This window comes from Stigmatopora argus, chromosome 21 (genome assembly GCF_051989625.1).
Source record: "Stigmatopora argus isolate UIUO_Sarg chromosome 21, RoL_Sarg_1.0, whole genome shotgun sequence".
NCBI classification, from domain to species: domain Eukaryota; kingdom Metazoa; phylum Chordata; class Actinopteri; order Syngnathiformes; family Syngnathidae; genus Stigmatopora; species Stigmatopora argus.
In genome coordinates this window covers 713,156-729,835 of record NC_135407.1, presented here as the reverse complement: position 1 = coordinate 729,835, position 16,680 = coordinate 713,156, and the positions used below count along the sequence as shown (strand labels likewise).

General features: G+C 30.4%; 1 long non-coding RNA gene across 1 annotated transcript; it reads right to left on the bottom strand.

Annotated features, from left to right (window-relative positions):
- Positions 1-25: 25 nt before the first annotated feature.
- On the bottom strand, positions 26-16,097 carry LOC144067317 (uncharacterized). Its single transcript, XR_013297913.1, has 5 exons — positions 15,951-16,097; positions 15,666-15,766; positions 1,309-1,382; positions 1,086-1,230; positions 26-122 (listed from the first exon to the last, which is right to left on the bottom strand). It is a non-coding gene; the product is annotated as an uncharacterized LOC144067317 (long non-coding RNA).
- Positions 16,098-16,680: the final 583 nt, after the last annotated feature.

Below are 16,680 nucleotides of genomic sequence, written 5' to 3'. Positions count from 1 at the left end.
TCTAACAAAAAAATGCAAGTAACAATCCAAGTTAAAAAAATTATTTACAGGTAAACATTGCAACTTTAGCATTACATTGAAGTGTTGATTGGTGTAGCCAGTCTTTTCTCTGGTTTGTCCACCTGTAGACATAAGAAAAGACATTTTAGTTAAAGGTTCACAAAACAATTTTACACTTACAATTATTTTTTGTAAAATACACTTGGAAAATAAAATTAGTAAAAAAATAATAAACACTTAGAAAACAAAATTAAATAAAAAAGATGGGGGAATAAACACTTAGAAAAAAAAAAGCTGGGGGAATAAACAATTGGAAAAAAAACAGGGTATGTACACTTAGAAAATAAAATTTAAAAAAAACACAGGGGGAATAAACACTTAGAAAAAAACGGGGATTAAACACTTAGAAAAAAAATGGGGGTTATAAACATAAAATGGGGAATAAACACTTAGAAAATAAAATTTAAAAAAACACAGGGGGATTAAACACTTGGAGACTAAAATTAGAAAAAAAATGGGGGTAATAAACACTTATAAAATGAGGGGAAAAAATGGGGAATAAACACTTAGAAAAAAACAGGGTATGTACACTTAGAAAATAAAATTTAAAAAAAAATAGGGTATAAACACTTAGAAAAAAATGGGGATTAAATACTTGGAGACTAAAATTAGAAAAAAAAATGGGGGTAATAAACACTTATAAAATGAGGGGAAAAAATGGGGAATAAACACTTAGAAAAAAACAGGGTATGTACACTTAGAAAATAAAATTTTAAAAAAAATAGGGTATAAACACTTAGAAAAAAATGAGGATTAAATACTTGGAGACTAAAATTAGAAAAAAAAATGGGGGTAATAAACACTTATAAAATGAGGGGAAAAAATGGGGAATAAACACTTAGAAAAAAACAGGGTATGTACACTTAGAAAATAAAATTTTAAAAAAAATAGGGTATAAACACTTAGAAAATAAAATTTAAAAAAAAAGATGGGGGAATAAACACTTAGAAAATAAAATTAAAAATAAAACTGGGGGAATAAATACTTAGAATTCCTGCTCTAACATTAACTGAGATCCTTCTTACCTTAAAGATTTAGTCAAAGAGCTGTGGAAATGAATGGCCAGTGAAACATGATGATTTAGGCTTGTATTTAATTTGGATTTTCAGAAGTACAGAGACACCATATGATTCAAGTGGGCAACTTGCTTGTGAGGAAGATCTCTCAGTCCTGTTGCATGCAAAAAAAAATAGCAAAAGTTAGAACATATAGAATGGAGATTCATCTTTGGGGGGGGTGTAGTTTTACCTTGATCTGGCCCAGACTCCTCTTCTATAACCTCAAGAGTGCTCTAGGCATGCTAGAAGAGCTGCATCTTGGTGCTAAACAGGGAAAATTTGCACACACAAAAAGCATAAGTTAGCATATATAAAGCCTGGAGATTCAACAGATTGGCGTAGTTGTTGTTTTTGGGGAAGTAGTTTCATCTTGATGCTAAACAGGGAAAACTTGATTTAACCAAGGTATTAGGGGGTTGCCAAACAATTACGGGATAGAGAAATCTTACAAGGAATGTAATAAACGATCAAGATAAAGAATGAAAATTAGTTAGCGAGTGCCAAGTGCTATTTTTCCTTTTCCAGACAAGGCGATTATTTTTAAGAAAAAAGCCTTACTATACTATGTCGTTTTTTACGAAAAAGGCTTACTATACTATGTCGTTTTTTTATGAAAAAAGCCTTACTATATACTGTCGGTTTTAAAGAAAAAAAACCTTACCATACTATGTCGGTTTTAAAGAAAAACGCCTTACTATACGTGGTCGTTTTTTACTAAAAAAGCCTTAATATACATGGTCATTTTTTACGAAAAAAGCCTTACTATACTATGTCGTTTTTTAAGAAAAAAGCCTTACTATACTATGTCGTTTTTTAATGAAAAAAGCCTTACTATACTATGTCGTTTTTTAAGAAAAAAGCCTTACTATACTATGTTGTTTTTTAATGAAAAAAGCCTTACTATACTATGTCGTTTTTTAAGAAAAAAGCTTTATACTATGTCGATTTTTACGAAAAAAGCCTTACTATACATGGTCGTTATTTTACGAAAAAAAAGCTTTACTATACTATGTCGTTTTTTTACGAAAAAAGCCTTACTATACTATGTAGTTTTTTTTAATGAAAAAAAGCCTTACTATACTATGTCATTTTTTATGAAAAAAAAGCCTTACTATACTATGTCGTTTTTTAAGAAAAAAGCCTGACTATACTATGTCGTTTTTTTATGAAAAAAAACCTTACTATACTATGTCGTTTTTTACGAAAAAAGCCTTACTATACTATGTCGTTTTTTAGGTAAAAAGCCTTACTATACTATGTCGTTTTTTAGGTAAAAAGCCTTACTATACTATGTCGTTTTTTAGGGAAAAAAGCCTTACTATACTATGTCGTTTTTTAGGGGGGGGAAAGCCTTACTATACTATGTCGTTTTTTTAGGAAAAAAGCCTTACTATACTATGTCGTATTTTAGGGAAAAAAAGCCTTACTATACTATGTCGTTTTTTAGGGAAAAAAAGCCGTACTATACTATGTCGTTTTTTAAAAAAAAAGGCCTTACTATACTATGTCGTTTTTTAGGAAAAAAGCCTTACTATACTATGTCGTTTTTTTTTTTTTAAAAGCCTTACTATACTATGTCGTTTTTTTTTTTAAAGCCTTACTATACTAGGTCGTTTTTTAGGGAAAAAAGCCTTAATTTACTATGTCGTTTTTAAAGAAAAAAGCCTTACTATACTATGTCGTTTTTTTTAGGAAAAAAGCCTTACTATACTATGTCGTTTTTTAAGAAAAAAAGCCTTACTATACTATGTCGTTTTTTAAGAAAAAAAGCCTTACTATACTATGTCGTTTTTTTAGGGGAAAAAGCCTTACTATACTATGTCTATTTTTAGGGGAAAAAGCCTTACTATACTATGTCGTTTTTTAGGGGGAAAAAGCCTTACTATACTATGTCGTTTTTTTAGGAAAAAAGCCTTACTATACTATGTCGTTTTTTTAGGAAAAAAGCCTTACTATACTATGTCGTTTTTTAGGGAAAAAAGCCTTACTTTACTATGTCGTTTTTAAAGAAAAAAGCCTTACTATACTATGTCGTTTTTTTTAGGAAAAAAGCCTTACTATACTATGTCGTTTTTTAAGAAAAAAAGCCTTACTATACTATGTCGTTTTTTAAGAAAAAAAGCCTTACTATACCATGTCGTTTTTTTAGGGGAAAAAAGCCTTACTATACTATGTCGTTTTTTTAGGAAAAAAGCCTTACTATACTATGTCGTTTTTTAGGGAAAAAAGCCGTACTATACTATGTCGTTTTTTAAAGAAAAAGGCCTTACTATACTATGTCGTTTTTTAGGAAAAAAGCCTTACTATACTATGTCGTTTTTTTTTTTTAAAGCCTTACTATACTATGTCGTTTTTTTTTTTTAAAGCCTTACTATACTAGGTCGTTTTTTAGGGAAAAAAGCCTTAATTTACTATGTCGTTTTTAAAGAAAAAAGCCTTACTATACTATGTCGTTTTTTTTTTGGAAAAAAGCCTTACTATACTATGTCGTTTTTTAAGAAAAAAAGCCTTACTATACTATGTCGTTTTTTAAGAAAAAAAGCCTTACTATACTATGTCGTTTTTTAGGGGAAAAAGCCTTACTATACTATGTCTATTTTTAGGGGAAAAAGCCTTACTATACTATGTCGTTTTTTAGGGGGGAAAAGCCTTACTATACTATGTCGTTTTTAAAGAAAAAAGCCTTACTATACTATGTCGTTTTTTTTTGGAAAAAAGCCTTACTATACTACGTCGTTTTTTAAGAAAAAAAGCCTTACTATACTATGTCGTTTTTTAAGAAAAAAAGCCTTACTATACTATGTCGTTTTTTAGGGGAAAAAGCCTTACTATACTATGTCTATTTTTAGGGGAAAAAGCCTTACTATACTATGTCGTTTTTTAGGGGGAAAAAGCCTTACTATACTATGTCGTTTTTAAAGAAAAAAGCCTTACTATACTATGTCGTTTTTTTTAGGAAAAAAGCCTTACTATACTATGTCGTTTTTTAAGAAAAAAAGCCTTACTATACTATGTCGTTTTTTAAGAAAAAAAGCCTTACTATACTATGTCGTTTTTTAGGGGAAAAAAGCCTTACTATACTATGTCGTTTTTTTAGGGGAAAAAGCCTTACTATACTATGTCGTTTTTTTAGGAAAAAAGCCTTACTATACTATGTCGTTTTTTTAGGAAAAAAGCCTTACTATACTATGTCGTTTTTTTTTTTTTAAAGCCTTACTATACTATGTCGTTTTTTTTTTTTAAAGCCTTACTATACTAGGTCGTTTTTTAGGGAAAAAAGCCTTAATTTACTATGTCGTTTTTAAAGAAAAAAGCCTTACTATACTATGTCGGTTTTTTTGGGAAAAAAGCCTTACTATACTATGTCGTTTTTTAAGAAAAAAAGCCTTACTATACTATGTCGTTTTTTTAAGAAAAAAAGCCTTACTATACTATGTCGTTTTTTAGGGGAAAAAGCCTTACTATACTATGTCTATTTTTAGGGGAAAAAGCCTTACTATACTATGTCGTTTTTTAGGGGGAAAAAGCCTTACTATACTATGTCGTTTTTTTTTTGGAAAAAAGCCTTACTATACTATGTCGTTTTTTAGGGAAAAAAGCCTTACTTTACTATGTCGTTTTTAAAGAAAAAAGCCTTACTATACTATGTCGTTTTTTTTAGGAAAAAAGCCTTACTATACTATGTCGTTTTTTAAGAAAAAAAGCCTTACTATACTATGTCGTTTTTTAAGAAAAAAAGCCTTACTATACTATGTCGTTTTTTAGGGGAAAAAAGCCTTACTATACTATGTCGTTTTTTTAGGAAAAAAGCCTTACTATACTATGTCGTTTTTTTAGGAAAAAAGCCTTACTATACTATGTCGTTTTTTAGGAAAAAAGCCTTACTATACTATGTTGTTTTTTAATGAAAAAAGCCTTACTATACTATGTCGTTTTTTAAGAAAAAAGCTTTATACTATGTCGATTTTTACGAAAAAAGCCTTACTATACATGGTCGTTATTTTACGAAAAAAAAGCTTTACTATACTATGTCGTTTTTTTACGAAAAAAGCCTTACTATACTATGTAGTTTTTTTTAATGAAAAAAAGCCTTACTATACTATGTCATTTTTTATGAAAAAAAAGCCTTACTATACTATGTCGTTTTTTAAGAAAAAAGCCTGACTATACTATGTCGTTTTTTTATGAAAAAAAACCTTACTATACTATGTCGTTTTTTACGAAAAAAGCCTTACTATACTATGTCGTTTTTTAGGTAAAAAGCCTTACTATACTATGTCGTTTTTTAGGTAAAAAGCCTTACTATACTATGTCGTTTTTTAGGGAAAAAAGCCTTACTATACTATGTCGTTTTTTAGGGGGGGGAAAGCCTTACTATACTATGTCGTTTTTTTAGGAAAAAAGCCTTACTATACTATGTCGTATTTTAGGGAAAAAAAGCCTTACTATACTATGTCGTTTTTTAGGGAAAAAAAGCCGTACTATACTATGTCGTTTTTTAAAAAAAAAGGCCTTACTATACTATGTCGTTTTTTAGGAAAAAAGCCTTACTATACTATGTCGTTTTTTTTTTTTTAAAAGCCTTACTATACTATGTCGTTTTTTTTTTTAAAGCCTTACTATACTAGGTCGTTTTTTAGGGAAAAAAGCCTTAATTTACTATGTCGTTTTTAAAGAAAAAAGCCTTACTATACTATGTCGTTTTTTTTAGGAAAAAAGCCTTACTATACTATGTCGTTTTTTAAGAAAAAAAGCCTTACTATACTATGTCGTTTTTTAAGAAAAAAAGCCTTACTATACTATGTCGTTTTTTTAGGGGAAAAAGCCTTACTATACTATGTCTATTTTTAGGGGAAAAAGCCTTACTATACTATGTCGTTTTTTAGGGGGAAAAAGCCTTACTATACTATGTCGTTTTTTTAGGAAAAAAGCCTTACTATACTATGTCGTTTTTTTAGGAAAAAAGCCTTACTATACTATGTCGTTTTTTAGGGAAAAAAGCCTTACTTTACTATGTCGTTTTTAAAGAAAAAAGCCTTACTATACTATGTCGTTTTTTTTAGGAAAAAAGCCTTACTATACTATGTCGTTTTTTAAGAAAAAAAGCCTTACTATACTATGTCGTTTTTTAAGAAAAAAAGCCTTACTATACCATGTCGTTTTTTTAGGGGAAAAAAGCCTTACTATACTATGTCGTTTTTTTAGGAAAAAAGCCTTACTATACTATGTCGTTTTTTAGGGAAAAAAGCCGTACTATACTATGTCGTTTTTTAAAGAAAAAGGCCTTACTATACTATGTCGTTTTTTAGGAAAAAAGCCTTACTATACTATGTCGTTTTTTTTTTTTAAAGCCTTACTATACTATGTCGTTTTTTTTTTTTAAAGCCTTACTATACTAGGTCGTTTTTTAGGGAAAAAAGCCTTAATTTACTATGTCGTTTTTAAAGAAAAAAGCCTTACTATACTATGTCGTTTTTTTTTTGGAAAAAAGCCTTACTATACTATGTCGTTTTTTAAGAAAAAAAGCCTTACTATACTATGTCGTTTTTTAAGAAAAAAAGCCTTACTATACTATGTCGTTTTTTAGGGGAAAAAGCCTTACTATACTATGTCTATTTTTAGGGGAAAAAGCCTTACTATACTATGTCGTTTTTTAGGGGGGAAAAGCCTTACTATACTATGTCGTTTTTAAAGAAAAAAGCCTTACTATACTATGTCGTTTTTTTTTGGAAAAAAGCCTTACTATACTACGTCGTTTTTTAAGAAAAAAAGCCTTACTATACTATGTCGTTTTTTAAGAAAAAAAGCCTTACTATACTATGTCGTTTTTTAGGGGAAAAAGCCTTACTATACTATGTCTATTTTTAGGGGAAAAAGCCTTACTATACTATGTCGTTTTTTAGGGGGAAAAAGCCTTACTATACTATGTCGTTTTTAAAGAAAAAAGCCTTACTATACTATGTCGTTTTTTTTAGGAAAAAAGCCTTACTATACTATGTCGTTTTTTAAGAAAAAAAGCCTTACTATACTATGTCGTTTTTTAAGAAAAAAAGCCTTACTATACTATGTCGTTTTTTAGGGGAAAAAAGCCTTACTATACTATGTCGTTTTTTTAGGGGAAAAAGCCTTACTATACTATGTCGTTTTTTTAGGAAAAAAGCCTTACTATACTATGTCGTTTTTTTAGGAAAAAAGCCTTACTATACTATGTCGTTTTTTTTTTTTTAAAGCCTTACTATACTATGTCGTTTTTTTTTTTTAAAGCCTTACTATACTAGGTCGTTTTTTAGGGAAAAAAGCCTTAATTTACTATGTCGTTTTTAAAGAAAAAAGCCTTACTATACTATGTCGGTTTTTTTGGGAAAAAAGCCTTACTATACTATGTCGTTTTTTAAGAAAAAAAGCCTTACTATACTATGTCGTTTTTTTAAGAAAAAAAGCCTTACTATACTATGTCGTTTTTTAGGGGAAAAAGCCTTACTATACTATGTCTATTTTTAGGGGAAAAAGCCTTACTATACTATGTCGTTTTTTAGGGGGAAAAAGCCTTACTATACTATGTCGTTTTTTTTTTGGAAAAAAGCCTTACTATACTATGTCGTTTTTTAGGGAAAAAAGCCTTACTTTACTATGTCGTTTTTAAAGAAAAAAGCCTTACTATACTATGTCGTTTTTTTTAGGAAAAAAGCCTTACTATACTATGTCGTTTTTTAAGAAAAAAAGCCTTACTATACTATGTCGTTTTTTAAGAAAAAAAGCCTTACTATACTATGTCGTTTTTTAGGGGAAAAAAGCCTTACTATACTATGTCGTTTTTTTAGGAAAAAAGCCTTACTATACTATGTCGTTTTTTTAGGAAAAAAGCCTTACTATACTATGTCGTTTTTTAGGAAAAAAGCCTTACTATACTATGTTGTTTTTTAATGAAAAAAGCCTTACTATACTATGTCGTTTTTTAAGAAAAAAGCTTTATACTATGTCGATTTTTACGAAAAAAGCCTTACTATACATGGTCGTTATTTTACGAAAAAAAAGCTTTACTATACTATGTCGTTTTTTTACGAAAAAAGCCTTACTATACTATGTAGTTTTTTTTAATGAAAAAAAGCCTTACTATACTATGTCATTTTTTATGAAAAAAAAGCCTTACTATACTATGTCGTTTTTTAAGAAAAAAGCCTGACTATACTATGTCGTTTTTTTATGAAAAAAAACCTTACTATACTATGTCGTTTTTTACGAAAAAAGCCTTACTATACTATGTCGTTTTTTAGGTAAAAAGCCTTACTATACTATGTCGTTTTTTAGGTAAAAAGCCTTACTATACTATGTCGTTTTTTAGGGAAAAAAGCCTTACTATACTATGTCGTTTTTTAGGGGGGGGAAAGCCTTACTATACTATGTCGTTTTTTTAGGAAAAAAGCCTTACTATACTATGTCGTATTTTAGGGAAAAAAAGCCTTACTATACTATGTCGTTTTTTAGGGAAAAAAAGCCGTACTATACTATGTCGTTTTTTAAAAAAAAAGGCCTTACTATACTATGTCGTTTTTTAGGAAAAAAGCCTTACTATACTATGTCGTTTTTTTTTTTTTAAAAGCCTTACTATACTATGTCGTTTTTTTTTTTAAAGCCTTACTATACTAGGTCGTTTTTTAGGGAAAAAAGCCTTAATTTACTATGTCGTTTTTAAAGAAAAAAGCCTTACTATACTATGTCGTTTTTTTTAGGAAAAAAGCCTTACTATACTATGTCGTTTTTTAAGAAAAAAAGCCTTACTATACTATGTCGTTTTTTAAGAAAAAAAGCCTTACTATACTATGTCGTTTTTTTAGGGGAAAAAGCCTTACTATACTATGTCTATTTTTAGGGGAAAAAGCCTTACTATACTATGTCGTTTTTTAGGGGGAAAAAGCCTTACTATACTATGTCGTTTTTTTAGGAAAAAAGCCTTACTATACTATGTCGTTTTTTTAGGAAAAAAGCCTTACTATACTATGTCGTTTTTTAGGGAAAAAAGCCTTACTTTACTATGTCGTTTTTAAAGAAAAAAGCCTTACTATACTATGTCGTTTTTTTTAGGAAAAAAGCCTTACTATACTATGTCGTTTTTTAAGAAAAAAAGCCTTACTATACTATGTCGTTTTTTAAGAAAAAAAGCCTTACTATACCATGTCGTTTTTTTAGGAAAAAAGCCTTACTATACTATGTCGTTTTTTAGGGAAAAAAGCCGTACTATACTATGTCGTTTTTTAAAGAAAAAGGCCTTACTATACTATGTCGTTTTTTAGGAAAAAAGCCTTACTATACTATGTCGTTTTTTTTTTTTAAAGCCTTACTATACTATGTCGTTTTTTTTTTTTAAAGCCTTACTATACTAGGTCGTTTTTTAGGGAAAAAAGCCTTAATTTACTATGTCGTTTTTAAAGAAAAAAGCCTTACTATACTATGTCGTTTTTTTTTGGAAAAAAGCCTTACTATACTATGTCGTTTTTTAAGAAAAAAAGCCTTACTATACTATGTCGTTTTTTAAGAAAAAAAGCCTTACTATACTATGTCATTTTTTAGGGGAAAAAGCCTTACTATACTATGTCTATTTTTAGGGGAAAAAGCCTTACTATACTATGTCGTTTTTTAGGGGGGAAAAGCCTTACTATACTATGTCGTTTTTAAAGAAAAAAGCCTTACTATACTATGTCGTTTTTTTTTGGAAAAAAGCCTTACTATACTACGTCGTTTTTTAAGAAAAAAAGCCTTACTATACTATGTCGTTTTTTAAGAAAAAAAGCCTTACTATACTATGTCGTTTTTTAGGGGAAAAAGCCTTACTATACTATGTCTATTTTTAGGGGAAAAAGCCTTACTATACTATGTCGTTTTTTAGGGGGAAAAAGCCTTACTATACTATGTCGTTTTTAAAGAAAAAAGCCTTACTATACTATGTCGTTTTTTTTAGGAAAAAAAGCCTTACTATACTATGTCGTTTTTTAAGAAAAAAAGCCTTACTATACTATGTCGTTTTTTAAGAAAAAAAGCCTTACTATACTATGTCGTTTTTTAGGGGAAAAAAGCCTTACTATACTATGTCGTTTTTTTAGGGGAAAAAGCCTTACTATACTATGTCGTTTTTTTAGGAAAAAAGCCTTACTATACTATGTCGTTTTTTTAGGAAAAAAGCCTTACTATACTATGTCGTTTTTTTTTTTTTAAAAGCCTTACTATACTATGTCGTTTTTTTTTTTAAAGCCTTACTATACTAGGTCGTTTTTTAGGGAAAAAAGCCTTAATTTACTATGTCGTTTTTAAAGAAAAAAGCCTTACTATACTATGTCGGTTTTTTTGGGAAAAAAGCCTTACTATACTATGTCGTTTTTTAAGAAAAAAAGCCTTACTATACTATGTCGTTTTTTAAGAAAAAAAGCCTTACTATACTATGTCGTTTTTTAGGGGGAAAAAGCCTTACTATACTATGTCGTTTTTTTTTGGAAAAAAGCCTTACTATACTATGTCGTTTTTTTTTGGGAAAAAAGCCTTACTATACTATGTCGTTTTTTAGGGAAAAAAGCCTTACTTTACTATGTCGTTTTTAAAGAAAAAAGCCTTACTATACTATGTCGTTTTTTTTTAGGAAAAAAGCCTTACTATACTATGTCGTTTTTTAAGAAAAAAAGCCTTACTATACTATGTCGTTTTTTAAGAAAAAAAGCCTTACTATACTATGTCGTTTTTTAGGGGAAAAAAGCCTTACTATACTATGTCGTTTTTTTAGGAAAAAAGCCTTACTATACTATGTCGTTTTTTTAGGAAAAAAGCCTTACTATACTATGTCGTTTTTTAGGAAAAAAGCCTTACTATACTATGTTGTTTTTTTAGGAAAAAAGCCTTACTATACTATGTCGTTTTTTTAGGAAAAAAGCCTTACTATACTATGTCGTTTTTAAAGAAAAAAGCCTTACTATACTATGTCGTTTTTAGGGGAAAAAAGCCTTACTATACTATGTCGTTTTTAAAGAAAAAAGCCTTACTATACTATGTCGTTTTTTAAGAAAAAAGCCTGACTATACTATGTCGTTTTTTTTATGAAAAAAACCTTACTATACTATGTCGTTTTTTACAAAAAAAGCCTTACTATACTATGTCGTTTTTAGGTAAAAAGCCTTGCTATACTATGTCGTTTTTTAAGAAAAAAAGCCTTACTATACTATGTCGTTTTTTAGGGAAAAAAGCCTTACTATACTATGTCGTTTTTAGGGGGGGAAAGCCTTACTATACTATGTCGTTTTTTTACGAAAAAAGCCTTACTATACTATGTCGTTTTTTAGGTAAAAAGCCTTACTATACTATGTCGTTTTTTAAGAAAAAAAGCCTTACTATACTATGTCGTTTTTTAGGGAAAAAAGCCTTACTATACTATGTCGTTTTTTAGGTAAAAAGCCTTACTATACTATGTCGTTTTTTAGGTAAAAAGCGTTACTATACTATGTCGTTTTTTAAGAAAAAAAGCCTTACTATACCATGTCGTTTTTTAGGGAAAAAAGCCTTACTATACTATGTCGTTTTTTAGGGGGGGAAAGCCTTACTATACTATGTCGTTTTTTTACGAAAAAAGTCTTACTATACTATGTCGTTTTTTTACGAAAAAAGCCTTACTATACTATGTCGTTTTTTAGGTAAAAAGCCTTACTATACTATGTCGTTTTTAAAGAAAAAAAGCCTTACTATACTATGTCGTTTTTTAGGGAAAAAAGCCTTACTATACTATGTCGTTTTTTTGGGGGAAAAAGCCTTACTATACTATGTCGTTTTTAGGGGGGGAAAGCCTTACTATACTATGTCGTTTTTAGGGGAAAAAAGCCTTACTATACTATGTCGTTTTTAGGGGGGGAAAGCCTTACTATACTATGTCGTTTTTTTGGGGGGAAAAAAGCCTTACTATACTATGTCGTTTTTTAAGAAAAAAAGCCTTACTATACTATGTCGTTTTTTAAGAAAAAAAGCCTTACTATACTATGTCGTTTTTTAAGAAAAAAAGCCTTACTATACTATGTCGTTTTTTAAGAAAAAAAGCCTTACTATACTATGTCGTTTTTTAGGGAAAAAAGCCTTACTATACTATGTCGTTTTTTAGGGGGGGGAAGCCTTACTATACTATGTCGTTTTTTTACGAAAAAAGCCTTACTATACTATGTCGTTTTTTAGGTAAAAAGCCTTACTATACTATGTCGTTTAAGAAAAAAAGCCTTACTATACTATGTCGTTTTTTAGGGAAAAAAGCCTTACTATACTATGTCGTTTTTTAGGGGGGGAAAGCCTTACTATACTATGTCGTTTTTTTAGGAAAAAAGCCTTACTATACTATGTCGTTTTTAGGGGGGGAAAGCCTTACTATACTATGTCGTATTTTAGGGAAAAAAAAGCCTTACTATACTATGTCGTTTTTTAGGGAAAAAAAGCCGTACTATACCATGTCGTTTTTTAAAGAAAAAGGCCTTACTATACTATGTCGTTTTTTAGGAAAAAAGCCTTACTATACTATGTCGTTTTTTTTTTTTTAAAGCCTTACTATACTATGTCGTTTTTTTTTTTAAAGCCTTACTATACTAGGTCGTTTTTTAGGGAAAAAAGCCTTACTATACTATGTCGTTTTTTAGGGGGGGAAAGCCTTACTATACTATGTCGTTTTTTTACGAAAAAAGCCTTACTATACTATGTCGTTTTTTAGGTAAAAAGCCTTACTATACTATGTCGTTTTTTAAGAAAAAAAGCCTTACTATACTATGTCGTTTTTTAGGGAAAAAAGCCTTACTATACTATGTCGTTTTTTAGGGGGGGAAAGCCTTACTATACTATGTCGTTTTTTTAGGAAAAAAGCCTTACTATACTATGTCGTTTTTAGGGGGGGAAAGCCTTACTATACTATGTCGTATTTTAGGGAAAAAAGCCTTACTATACTATGTCGTTTTTTAGGGAAAAAAAGCCGTACTATACTATGTCGTTTTTTAAAGAAAAAGGCCTTACTATACTATGTCGTTTTTTAGGAAAAAAGCCTTACTATACTATGTCGTTTTTTTTTTTTAAAAGCCTTACTATACTATGTCGTTTTTTTTTTTAAAGCCTTACTATACTAGGTCGTTTTTTAGGGAAAAAAGCCTTACTATACTATGTCGTTTTTTAGGGGGGGAAAGCCTTACTATACTATGTCGTTTTTTAGGTAAAAAGCCTTACTATACTATGTCGTTTTTTAAGAAAAAAAAGCCTTACTATACTATGTCGTTTTTTAGGGAAAAAAGCCTTACTATACTATGTCGTTTTTTAGGGGGGGAAAGCCTTACTATACTATGTCGTTTTTTTAGGAAAAAAGCCTTACTATACTATGTCGTTTTTAGGGGGGGAAAGCCTTACTATACTATGTCGTATTTTAGGGAAAAAAGCCTTACTATACTATGTCGTTTTTTAGGGAAAAAAAGCCGTACTATACTATGTCGTTTTTTAAAGAAAAAGGCCTTACTATACTATGTCGTTTTTTAGGAAAAAAGCCTTACTATACTATGTCGGTTTTTTTTTTTAAAAGCCTTACTATACTATGTCGTTTTTTTTTTTAAAGCCTTACTATACTAGGTCGTTTTTTAGGGAAAAAAGCCTTACTATACTATGTCGTTTTTTAGGGGGGGAAAGCCTTACTATACTATGTCGTTTTTTTACGAAAAAAGCCTTACTATACTATGTCATTTTTTAGGTAAAAAGCCTTACTATACTATGTCGTTTTTTAAGAAAAAAAGCCTTACTATACTATGTCGTTTTTTAGGGAAAAAAGCCTTACTATACTATGTCGTTTTTTAGGGGGGGAAAGCCTTACTATACTATGTCGTTTTTTTAGGAAAAAAGCCTTACTATACTATGTCGTTTTTAGGGGGGGAAAGCCTTACTATACTATGTCGTATTTTAGGGAAAAAAGCCTTACTATACTATGTCGTTTTTTAGGGAAAAAAAGCCGTACTATACTATGTCGTTTTTTAAAGAAAAAGGCCTTACTATACTATGTCGTTTTTTAGGAAAAAAGCCTTACTATACTATGTCGTTTTTTAGGAAAAAAGCCTTACTATACTATGTCGTTTTTTTTTTTTTAAAAGCCTTACTATACTATGTCGTTTTTTTTTTTAAAGCCCTACTATACTAGGTCGTTTTTTAGGGAAAAAAGCCTTACTTTACTATGTCGTTTTTAAAGAAAAAAGCCTTACTATACTATGTCGTTTTTTAAGAAAAAAAGCCTTACTATACTATGTCGTTTTTTAGGGAAAAAAAGCGGTACTATACTATGTCGTTTTTTAAAGAAAAAGGCCTTACTATACTATGTCGTTTTTTAGGAAAAAAGCCTTACTGTACTATGTCGTTTTTTTTTTTAAAAGCCTTACTATACTATGTCGTTTTTTTTTAGGAAAAAAGCCTTACTATACTAGGTCGTTTTTTAGGGAAAAAAGCCTTACTTTACTATGTCGTTTTTAAAGAAAAAAGCCTAACTATACTATGTCGGTTTTTTTGGGAAAAAAGCCTTACTATACTATGTCGTTTTTTAAGAAAAAAAGCCTTACTATACTATGTCGTTTTTTAGGGGAAAAAGCCTTACTATACTATGTCTATTTTTAGGGGAAAAAGCCTTACTATACTATGTCATTTTTTAGGGGAAAAAAGCCTTACTATACTATGTCGTTTTTTTAGGAAAAAAGCCTTACTATACTATGTCGTTTTTTTAGGAAAAAAGCCTTACTATACTATGTCGTTTTTTTAGGAAAAAAGCCTTACTATACTATGTCGTTTTTTTAGGAAAAAAGCCTTACTATACTATGTCGTTTTTTAGGGAAAAAAGCCTTACTTTACTATGTCGTTTTTAAAGAAAAAAGCCTTACTATACTATGTCGTTTTTTAGGGGAAAAAGCCTTACTATACTATGTCTATTTTTAGGGGAAAAAGCCTTACTATACTATGTCGTTTTTTAGGGGAAAAATTACAATTATTGATCTAAAAGGGGGAAATGAGGAAATACAATATACATGTATAATCTTCATTTGAATTTGATCCTAACAGAAAGTAGGCACTCATGATTGACTTTCTCGGGCCGCACAAAATGACACGGTGGGCCAGATTTGGCCCCCAGGCCGCCACTTTGACACCAGTGAGCTAGGAGAAAGTTGTCTTAATAGTTAATATTAATATTTTGATATTTTTTTCTATTTAAATTGGATTTAAAAAACTATCAAAAGCCCTAAATATTCTGTTTTTATTGATCTAAAAAATGTTTGTTTGAGGGTTTTTTTCTTCATGAGGGAAAATATCTTATAATAATTTGTTTTTCATTTCAAAAGGAAACAAAATATTTTTGGGAATATGTTCAATATTAGAGTGGAAAACAGAATTTTTTAAATATATTTATTGTTAAGATTATACTAAATGCTTGTATCAATGAAAAACAAGCTAATTGAGCAAAGTCTTGACCGCTGACATTTAATTATTACACGGAGAGAGAAACTAGCATTTCAAAATACGACTCACCTTGCAGACAAACAGCTCGTTATGGCGTCGACAAGATGCTCCATTTTGGTTGTTCTGACCAAATTCTTGATGTTTCCCAGCAGTCTGTGCATGTTGAGGAACTGAAACACACAATGGAATGATTAATTTTTTAAACATAAAGAGTTGTGGGTAACGCAATGTAGCCAATTTGTTTGCAAACATTTTGCATCCGCGTGGGGCTACATTATGCGATCGAAGCCTGCTACCGTCAAAAAGCACTTAAAATGAGAACTGGGGCTTCGAAATCCCCAAATGACAACGTACCGAATGCGCCGCATTGTCCTGTAAGAACTTTATCAGGTCTTTCTTCGGTAAATCGTCACTTCTGAGCTGCTCTGCAGTCCACTGCCGTACTGACTGCTGGCTCATCCGCCATTTTGACGGTGGGCGGCGACCATTTGAACTCTGACCTTGCTCATGCGCATTAAACATTTCCGCTTCCGGTTTTGACGATGGCACCATGATTGGTATTGACAATGGAAAAACACTATTATATACTAATACTTTGAGTGAGTCACTAGTTCAGTATTAAGTGACATTATGCTCCTTTTTCTCTTGGGCCACCTTGTGGCACAGAGGTTCATTTGCCTGACTTGAATGCGGCAGGTGTGGGTTCAATTCCTGCTGGTAGCAGTAACATTGGTATGGAAGATGGAAATTCAATTTATACTAATATTTTGAGTGAGTCATTAGTTAAGTATTAAGTGACATTATGTTCCCAAGCCTCTTGGGCCACATTGAGGCACAGACGTTCACTCACTTGACTTCGGTGCAGGAGGGCGAGGTTTGAATCCCGCTGGTGGTGGTATGCCTGCGAGTGCAGATAGTTGTCTGTCTCTCTGTGTGCCCTACAACTGCAACCCTTTTGTAGATGTAAAGTATGGAAGATGAATGAAAGTAGAACATTTAAAAAATATATTTAAAAGCTAAACTGCCTGCCATCATCATCAGCTAACGTCATGAAATTCTTATGTCTGGAAAAATCACCCAACAG